Consider the following 10,633-nt stretch of genomic DNA (forward strand, 5'->3'; position numbering starts at 1 on the left):
CAAGGCAAGATTAAAAGGATCAATCATAACAACTGTTTGCAGTTATAGGGCATCCGAAAAACAAACATGCTGTAATTTACTTCACAGATGGATTTATGGTAAGAGGGCAATGATAAACGTTATCAAACAAAATGTTAAGGCGACTGTTAAAGAGAATTTAATTCATTTTAAATGGGAAGAGTAAAAATTGAAACAGCATTTAGGGAAATATTAAGTTGTTTGTTCTGTTGGTAGGGGAAATGCCACTTATTTGAAAGTGATGTATTTTGGCTAATTTCAACTTTTAATGCAAAAATAGATTACATTTTCCAAGGGAACATGTTGCGGAAAGAATTAAAACCACTTCCAACTCTTGGGTATGTATAGTACCCTCCCCCTTGCCCGACGCCCTACTGGACACCTTGACTATTGCACCAACCCTGACTACCTTCCTCACTTGCCCAACTGCCCTCCCAAACCTCGAATTGACCTCCCCCCCACCCCACCTCAAACAACCTTCCTGATCCCCTGACTATCCCTGACCCCTGACTACCCCCGACGCCCACCCAATTATCCTCTACCCCCCTACCCGCACGACAACACCATGACCACAACAACTACACCCTACCATCATCTTCCCCCCCCCCCCCCCCCCCCCCCCCCCAATCACTCCGATTACCCTCCCGTGTGGCCCATTGTTCCCTACTCTGTGTCCCCACCAGGAGAAGTCGGCCCACAACAGACAGGAGGGAGCCCACATTGGCGGCGGGGTGTTGGACATCAGAGTCCTCATCCCTTACGAGGAACAGGCCATAGAGGTCGCAGTGGTAGCTGAGGGCAGATCTGTCACTGACGTGGAGGTTGCTGCATGGAACTGAGGTGAAGTTCCACCGGCCCCCACCCCGATGACTTGTCACATGTGAATTGTTAATGCTGACCCACATTCCCACTGACCACATGTCCATTATCCCGCACGGTCACCATCCGACGATGCCAGCCCATCTGGGGTGGTTCCCCGCGCTCCCAAGAGAACACCTCTGAGGGGAGCTCCGAGGAGACCACCATATTCACGGCACAGCTGTCATCCCCACCCTCCACCAGCGCAGAGACACACACCTCGGTGGGCGACAATAGTGGTCAGGCTTCTGGGGCACAATCTGATGAGCACCACACAGTTGCTGATGCACATCATGTGGAGGCAGGAACCCCCAGGCGAGACAGCAGCCGGAGGTCTGCTGGCTCCCAGAACCCAGCTGGGTCCCAGTCAGATGCGGAGCCTCTGGATCAGTTTACCCAGAGCTGATGCTGTCGATACGGTGTGGCCGTGATAGTCAGCGGGAGATGTCAGCGACATTCCAGCAGGTCCATAGCTGATTGGAGGAGTACCAGATATTACGAGCACAGGAGGTAGCACGGGCAATGTGTAGCATCTAGGCCAACACTGCGAGGGGGTAACTGCAGTGGAGAGCTTGGTGCACGGCATCAGCAGCATGAGTGGTGGCGTCCAAGGCATGGCTCAAGCCAGTGACGACCATGGCTGAGGGCCTCAGCAATATGTTCAACTCACTGGTGGATGTGTCCCAGTCCCAGATAGACCTTTCATGGGCACTCCAGAGCATGTCACAGTCACCGAGGACCCCCCCCCCCCCCCCCCCCCCCCACCGGGTAGGGGAGAATCCCGGCCACTATTTGTTTCACTTGTGTGAGGGAGTCGAACAAGGCAACGCAGTTTAAGAATAAATGGTCTTTTGGTTAGGGTGGAGATGAGGAGATTTTTTTCTCTCTCAAATGGTCAATAGTATGTGGAATTATCTTCCTCAGAAAACAGTGGAGGCTGGGTCATGAATTTATTCAATGCAGAGTGATGCACTATCAATTACGACGAGTCGAGAGTAGAGGCTTTATTAAGCAGAGATGTGTGGCCTTCTGCAGCTGCTGCCAAAATGGCTGCAACTCGGTGAGCACACACATTTATACTCCACCTACTGGGTGGAGCCAGCAGGCAGGGATCTACCCCCGTACCTGTAGTACAAGAGCCTTACCATATTACATCTCGTATGTGATGTATGTGATGTATACAACAATGGTGACTACCACACAGAGTAACGCAGATTTTTGGTAGACAATGAAATCAAAGGTTATGGAGGGACAGATGGCAAAGTGGTATTGCAATCACACCCAGATCAGTCATGATCTTATTAAATGATGGAGCAGGGTCGAAGGACTGAATGACCTGCTCCTATGTCCTATGTTCCATTGACAGAATCCATAGAATCCTTACAGTGCAGAAGGAGGCCATTCGAACCATTGACTGCATCAACCCTCCAAAGGAGCACCCCGCCTAGGCCCACTCCCCCACCCCATCCCCGTAACCCCACCTAACCTACACACACTTGGCCACTAAGGACCAATTTAGCATGGCCAATCCACCTAAACTGCACATTGTTGGACTGTGGGAGGAACCCGGAGCACCCAAAGGAAACTACGCAGACATGGAGCGAACATGAAAACTCTACACAGAGAGTCACCCAGGTCCCTGGCGCTGTGAGGCAATAGTGTTAACCACAGCCTAAGAAAAGCCTCAGGGACCTGCTGCACTGCACATTTCTCATTCTGTAGCCATGCCTCAGAAGTTCCATTCCTGTGAAATGTTTTATCTGAGCAAAATTATATTTTAAACATATGTAGGCTCATAGTCATTTCAGTTTTGAAAAATTATTGTGCACAGTATATGGGCTTCGCTGACTAGGCCAGCTTTTTTTATTGCCATGTAAAATATTTTTAAACTGAACTTACCTAATTTCTATTTTGACAGGTTATGCCTCTCTTTACAATATGGGTAACTGAAATCAGGTGCAATCCTGATTAAATTCGTTGGACAGCTGCATTTTGCCCTAATTATCATATACCTGCGAATTGTGCGTGTGCAGCCAATTCTACTGGAATTCAGTGTGTATTTTAGAGAAGGTATATGCTGCAAATTCCAGTATCCTATGAAACCTAAGAATCAGAACAGGCCTTTCAGCTGCTACAGACTGTTCCCTCATTCCAAAACTAATCATTTAAAAATATTTCGGGACTTGTGGGAGGAAAGCGGAGCACCCAGAGGAAACGCACGGAGACAAGGGGAGAACGTGCAGACTCCACACAGACAGTGACCCAGCCGGGAATCGATACATTATCTTTCCACGAAAATGCATATCTTTCTGACACCATTAATTTGTCTGCTAATTCTGTAGTTCTGTACTTTCTCAACCACAGTTTGGACAATCATGCAGCCATGGTGGTGGAGAAGGAGAATTCCCTCCTTTATCACTGCTGTATCAACAGTGGAAAACCAGGAGTTCTTACTTCTTCCCCAATCTGGCCTTTCATCCTGTTAAAAAAAAAGAAAGTGTTGGAAAGGTTCAAGTTCAGCCACGGAGAGAGAAACAGAGTTAACTGCCCGTAACTCCAAGTATCCACGGAAAGCTACAGCCCACCAATACTGGAAGAGAAATGTGGGTGCTTAACTGGGCGTAAAAAGTGCGACGACCATTCCAGCTCCAGCAGCAGCTTCGGGTCTCCAGCACACCAGTTTTGCAGGCTCCAGCATGCCGCAGTTTTGATGTAGCTAGGCAGGAACTATGGGAGCGCCCTTTGAGGGCAGGCATTTAAACTGCAGATTTATACTGAAGACAACGAGAAACAAGTTTTAAAGGTATGTAGAAGTTTTAAAAACTGTTTCTTTTGCTCTTTCTTTTATACAGGCATTGTTGTACTTATTAGTTAATTTAAAGTAATTTTTAATTTTATTTTTTGTAATTAAAGGTAGTTGTTATGTATTTATAAGTGAACATCATCTCACACATTTAAAACAAATAAGAAAACCTATTTAAATCTGCACTATATTATTATGTACCTTGGTGTGAGGCATGCATGCTTAAAAAACTGTTCACATGCTTTAATTTAGATTTTGACAACTGAAAATTTAGTTGAAAAGAAGAGAAGTCAGAACTTCCTGGACTATGAACAATGGAGATTCTTGAATGAATGCTGCCATCGCATTTGCCTTCCTAACGGAACTTTTATGTTAACCTTAAGAGAATCCTAAACCAAGACTCCTTGGTTCACAAGACTCCGTGGCAGCACGGGACCACAGTGGTTAACACTGTTGCTTCACAGCGCCAGGGACCTGTGGTAGTCACCACTTGTAGTATATTATATGTATTATGGCACTGCCCGTATAGTAGAGGCACATGGGTGCCTGCTGGCTCTGCCCAGTAGACTCTCGTCTTTGTGGTAATTGATAGTGCATCAGGACCCAGATTCAATTCCCGGCTTGGGTCACTATTTGTGCAGAGTCTGCACGTTTTCCCGTGTCTGCGTGGGTTTCCTCCGGGTGCTCTGGTTTCCTCCGACAAGTCCCGAAAGATGTGCTTGTTAGGTGAATTGGGCATTCGGAATCCTCCTCAGTGTACCCGAACAGGTGCCGGAGTGTGGCAATTAGGGGATTTTCACAGTAACTTCATTGCAGTGTTAATGTAAGCCTACTTGTGACACTATAAGTCCCTTCGTGCTTCAGATTCAAAACTCTATTATTCCTTCCAAAGTTCATAACCTCACACTTTTCTCCAATGTATTCCATCTGCTACTTCTTTGCCCACTCTCCTAGCCTGTCCAGGTCCTTCTGCAGGCTTCCTGCTTCCTCAACACTACCTGTCCCTCTACATATCTTTGTATCATCTGCAAACATAGCAACAAGCCCTCAGTTCCTTCTTCCAGATCATTAATGTACATTGTAAATAGCTGTGGTGCCAACACTAACCCCTACAGAACACCACTAGTCACCAGCTGCCATCTGAAAAAGACCCCTTTATCCACATCCTTCTATCAGTCAGCCAATCCTCTATCCATGCCAGTACCTTGCCCCTAACACCAGGAGCTCTTATTTTATTTAGCAGCCTCCTGTACAGCACCTGGTCAAAGGCCTTCTGGAAATCCAAATGCATCCCATTTGTCTAACTTCCTCGTTACCTCCTTAAAGAATTCTTTTTGAAAAATATTTTTATTCTCCTCCTTTTTCACATTTTCTGCAAAATTTACACCCACCAACAGTAAACAATAAGCAGTAACGAATGTAATGTCAATCCCAATATCAACAACAATGATCCCATCCTCCCACCAACCCCCAAACAACTGCCTGCATGTTAACATACACAAATAACAAAAAGGAATCAGGAATTGCCCATAGTCACCATTAACACATAAAGTCCCCTCCCCAACCCTCCGAACCCACCCCCCACTACTGTTTGATGTTATCCAATTCTTGAAAGTGCATAATTAATAACACCCATGAATTGTAGAACCCTTCCACCCTTCCCCTCAGTTCAAAGAGGTAAGAATTCCAATAGGTCCCCCCGCCACGCCAGGACACAGGGTGGAGAAGTTGCTTTTCATCCCAACAGGATCCACCTTCGGGCGATCAACGAGGCGAAGGTTACAACATCTGCCTCCACACCCGTTTTCAATCCCGGCTGGTCCAACACCCCGAATATGGCCTCCCGGGGACCCGGGTCCAGTTTCACGTGCACCATTTTAGAGATTAACTTTCCAGTAATCCTCCAGCTTTGGACAGGATCAAAACATATGAATGTGATTTGCGGGCCCCCCCCCCCGCAACGTTCACACACATCTTCTACCCCCTCAAAGAGCCGGCTCATTCTCGCCCTTGTAAGGTGTGCTCTATATAACACCTTCAGCTGTATCAGCCCCAACCTCATGCATGAGATGGAGGCTTTCACTCTCCGGAGCACCTCACACCAGAACCCCTACTCCATAACCTCTCCCAACTCTTCCTGCACTTTGCTTTGATCCCTTCCAGTGGTGCCTTTTCCTCTTCCAAAATAGCTGCATATACTGCTGCAACTACCCGCTTCTCCAGTCCCCCTGTCGACAGCACCTCCTCCAGCAATATGGAGGCCGGTTCCACCAGGAAGCTCTGTAGCTCGTTCCTGGCAAAATCTCGAACCTGCATGTATATAAACATTTCCCCATTCTCCAGCCCATACTTTGCTCCCAGCTCCTTCAATCCTGCAAACTGATCCCCAAGAAACAAACTTTTTTGTGTATTAATCCCCTTCTCCTCCCATTTGTGAAAATTTCTGTCCCACTTCCCTGGCTCAAATCTGTGGTTCCCCTGAATCGTCATTTCCCTTTAACCCTGCCCCCAACCGAAAGTGTTGACGAAACTGCCTCCAAATTCTCAATAAAAACTATTGTTACTGGACTCCCTGAGTATTTCCCCGGGGTCATCGGGAGCAGCACTGTTGCTAGCGCCTTCAATTCCGACCCCCTACACTTACTTTCCTCCATTCTGACCCACTGAGAATCAACCCCTCTGACCCAGCTCTGCATCTTCTCCACATTCGCCGCCCAGTAATAATACATAAGGTTCGGAAGACCCAAACTCCCTGTCTGCCTTCCCCCTCCTCAAAGAATTCGAACAGATTTGTCAGACATCACCTTCCCTCACCTCCCCTCGACAAATCCGTGCTAACTCAGTCAAATGTTAGCGTGTACTTCGAAGTACTCCATAATCTCAGCCTTAATAATACACTCTAAAATCTTACCAACAACCTACATCAGGCCAACCGGCCTATAATTTCCTATCTGCTGCCTTCCTCCCTTCTTAATCAGGGGTGTGTGGTATTCACCACTGTTGTATTGTATATATCGCATATGAGGTGTATTACGGTAAGGCTCCTGTACTACAGGTACGGGGGTAGATCCCTGCCTGCTGGCTCCACCCAGTGGGCGGAGTATAAATGTGTGGGCTCTCCGAGCTGCAGCCATTTCAGCAGCAGCTGCGGGAGGCTGCACATCTCTGCGTAATAAAGCCTCGATTACACTCTACTCTCGTCTTGTCGTGATTGATAGTGCATCAATTTATTACAACATGAAGATGAGGTCAACATGCTCTGGGAGTCACCGACGACCAAACCTACGCCTGCATCGCCACCGGGACTGTGGCGCTCGCAATGACGGATCAAGACGCCCGATCATCTGAATTTGTAAACTTTTCCTAAAATATTAAACACCTGCATGTAAATAGCCTTCCACCACCCCCGCAGGACTCTTTTTTAACAGGGGGTGAATGTGGTAGTCACCACTGTTGTATTGTATATATCGCATATGAGGTGCATTACGGTAAGGCTCCAGTACTACAGGTACGGGGGTAGATCCCTGCCCAGTAGGTGGAGTATAAATGTGTGGGCTCTCCGAGCTGCAACCATTTCGGCAGCAGCTGCAGGAGGCTACACATTTCTGCATAATAAAACCTCGATTACACTCTACTCTCGTCTCGTCATAATTGATAGTGCATCAGGGTGTCACATTAGCTATTTTCCAATTCTCTGGGACCCTCCCTGCCTCTAGTGATTTCTGAAAGATCACCACCAATGCCTCCATAAACTCCTCAGCTATCTCCTTCCATACCCTGGGTTGTAGTCCATCTGGTCCGAGTGATTTCGCCATCTTCAGACCCTTCAGCTTCCCCAGCACCTTCTACTTAGTGATGACACTACACTCACCTCTGCCCCCTGACTCTCTAGAAGTTCTGGTATGCCACTAATGTCTTCCATTGTGAAGACTGATACAAAGTACCTATTCAGCTCCTCTGCCATTTCTTTGTTCCTTATTGCTACTTTTCCAGCCTCACTTTCCAGTGGTCCAATGTCTTTCTAGTCTCTCTCTTGCCTTTTATATGTGGAAAAAAACGCTTACACTCATATTTTATCTTCTCCCTACCCCCTTATTGCTTTTTTAGTTGTCCTCTGCTCGCTTTTAAAGGTTTCCCAATCCTCTGGCTTCCAATTGATCCTCTCCACTTTGTATGCTTTTTCTTTTCCTTTTATGCCATCCTTGACTTCTCTCGTCAGCCATGGATGTTTCGTCTTCCTCTTAACATGTTTCCTTCCCCTGGATGAATTATTGTTGTGCCTCCTGAAGAGCCCCCAAAACTTCCCACCATGCTGTTCAACTGTCTTCCCTGCTAGTCTCCTTTTCCAATCAATTCCAGCCAACTCCAACCTCATGTCTTTGTAGTTACCCTTATTTAATTGTAATATTGTTACATCTGATTCCAGTTTCTTCCTCTCAAACTGCGGGGTGAATTCTATCATATTGTGGTCATTGCCCCCGAAGGGTTCCTTAACCTTCAGTTCCCTAATCAACTCTGCCTCATGACACATCATCAAATCCAGAATTGCCTGTTCCCTAGTGGGCTCTATGACAAGCTGCTCCAAAAATCCATATCAAAGACATTCCACAAATTATTTTTCTTGGGATCCACTACGAACGTGATTTTCCTAGTCCAGGTGCATATTGAAGTCGCCCATGATTAATGTAATATTTCCTTTCTTAAATGTGTTTTCTACCTCCTGTCTTATTTTCTGCCCCACATCCTGACTGCTGCTAGGGGGCCTGTACATAATTCCCATCAGGGTCTTTTTACCATTGCAATTCCTAGACCTTCCCCACACAGATTCGTCCATCCCTATATTGCTTCTTGCCATCGATTTAAGTTCATTTCATACTAACAATGCAACCTCTGCCCATTTGCCTGTCCTTTTGTTAGGACACATATACTTGGATATTTAAATCCCAGCCCTGATTCCTTTGCAGCCAGGTCTCCATGGTGCCCCCAATATTACACCCACAAATTTCATGTGTGCAACCAGCTCATTTAACTTGTTTCGTATACTGCACACATTTAGGTACAATACCCTCAGTACTGTGTTGATCGCCCCCCCCCCCCACCCCACCCCCTTCTCATAGTTGTCCCCTTTATTGCTGTGCCCGAAGTTAGATTGTTCAGTAATGGGTTAAGAGACATTCCAATTAGTTGTCTCATTTATGTTAAGTATCCAATAATTGACACTGATTATGTAAAGGGGCTTCAGGTGGCCTTTGTGTCAGGTGATATGATGTTAGAGTTTTATGAGAGTCTGTTGATGTAAATTAAAGACATTTGTGGAAAAGGAGCAGAACCTATGACTCTTTATACAACAGCAGCTAAACGTATAACAAATGGTAGCAGAGGATGGTTGCTGTGCAAATGTGAAGGTTTGAAAGATACAACTTTTCCAGACCAAACCAAGGAGTGAGTGAGAAGAAACAAAAACAAAGATATATGGCTGAACCTAGGATAAAGATGGCCGGATATGACTACCCGCCTTATTTTCTGAAAGGGGATCATACAATTAATGGAGAAGTGCAGTAGTTATGTGGACTAAGGCCACGGGAAAGAGAAAACAAGGTATGGTATTGGCTCTTTCTCTACCCTATGACAGTAAAATCCAGAGCAAAGTGTTTTCTGAGCTGGAATTGGAAGAGTTAGACTCAGACGAAGGTCTGCAGACTCTATTATGTGATATGGATAAGATTTATAAGAAGGATGACTTGCTAAGTGCGTATGAAGCATGGTCGGATTTTGATAGGTTCTGGAAAATAGAGGATTTTCCCATTGAAGACTATATAATGGAATTTGGCAGACTATATAAAAGGCTGCAGAAACACAACCTGGAATTTCCACTGTCTGGGTTGGCCATTAAATTACTTGACTGTGCTAGAGTGAGCAACATGGATAGGCTCCTGGTTTTGACTGGAGTTCAGTTTGCGGATAAGGATACCTTATTCGATCAGATGACAGTTGCTTTAAAAATGTTTCTGCGGAAACATTCGATTCCGATGGCTCTGATGACCCAAATAGATCAGCCTGCAATAAAGCAGAATATGGAAGATACACTACAATAGGATGGTGAAATCGTACGGCTACAAACAGGTTCCAAGACTATAGAAGGAGATCGGGACCTGGAAATTATGAAGACAGAAACCCAGTTAGAACCTACAATAGGAAGATGAACCCCAGAAATACACGGGGCATGATAAATCGATATTTTCGATGTGACTCTCAATACCATATGCTTTCAACTGTCCTACACTTCTGATGATTTAGAACAGGCCATTTTTCTTAAAGGACAACTGCCAAAAGTTGGTACAAAAGTGACATACTTTCCTGAAGGCTTTAGTCAATGCTAAGATGCAACTGTTATTAGTGGAGAAGGGAAGGCCATTGGAAAGTATAAACATTGGTTGAATGTACAGCATTCAGGGGAGGGAGTCAAGACAATGGATTGGGAACACAAAGTTCAAAAATGGAGGGCACAGAAACGCAGTGCCAGTTCAGATAGTACATCGGAGAGTGAACAAGTCCGCAGGAAAAGGTCGAGAACTATTGAAAGGACATCCCACAGCAGAAGGGAAAGATCAAGCAGTAGCAGTACAGAACGAGATACCAGGCGGGAGAGGGGACGTAGTTTATCAAGGTCTCGGAACATGAGTAAGACTACAAATACTAAGAGGACTAGAAGCCCACATGCACGTGAGATTTTGATGGCTTCCAATAAGTTAGATGAAAAAGTTATCAAAGATGCCAAACAGCAAGAACTGCATAGTTGGAGTGAATTTGGGGTATACACGGAAGTACCGGATAGGGGACAAAGAACTTTATCCCACAGATTGATTTGCACAGAACAGGTTCTTCCGGATGGAACTTATAAGGCAAAGGCCAGGCTTGTGGCAAGGGGATTGGAAGAAAATGTAGAAGATCAGG

This window comes from Scyliorhinus canicula, chromosome 5 (genome assembly GCF_902713615.1).
Source record: "Scyliorhinus canicula chromosome 5, sScyCan1.1, whole genome shotgun sequence".
Classification (NCBI taxonomy): domain Eukaryota; kingdom Metazoa; phylum Chordata; class Chondrichthyes; order Carcharhiniformes; family Scyliorhinidae; genus Scyliorhinus; species Scyliorhinus canicula.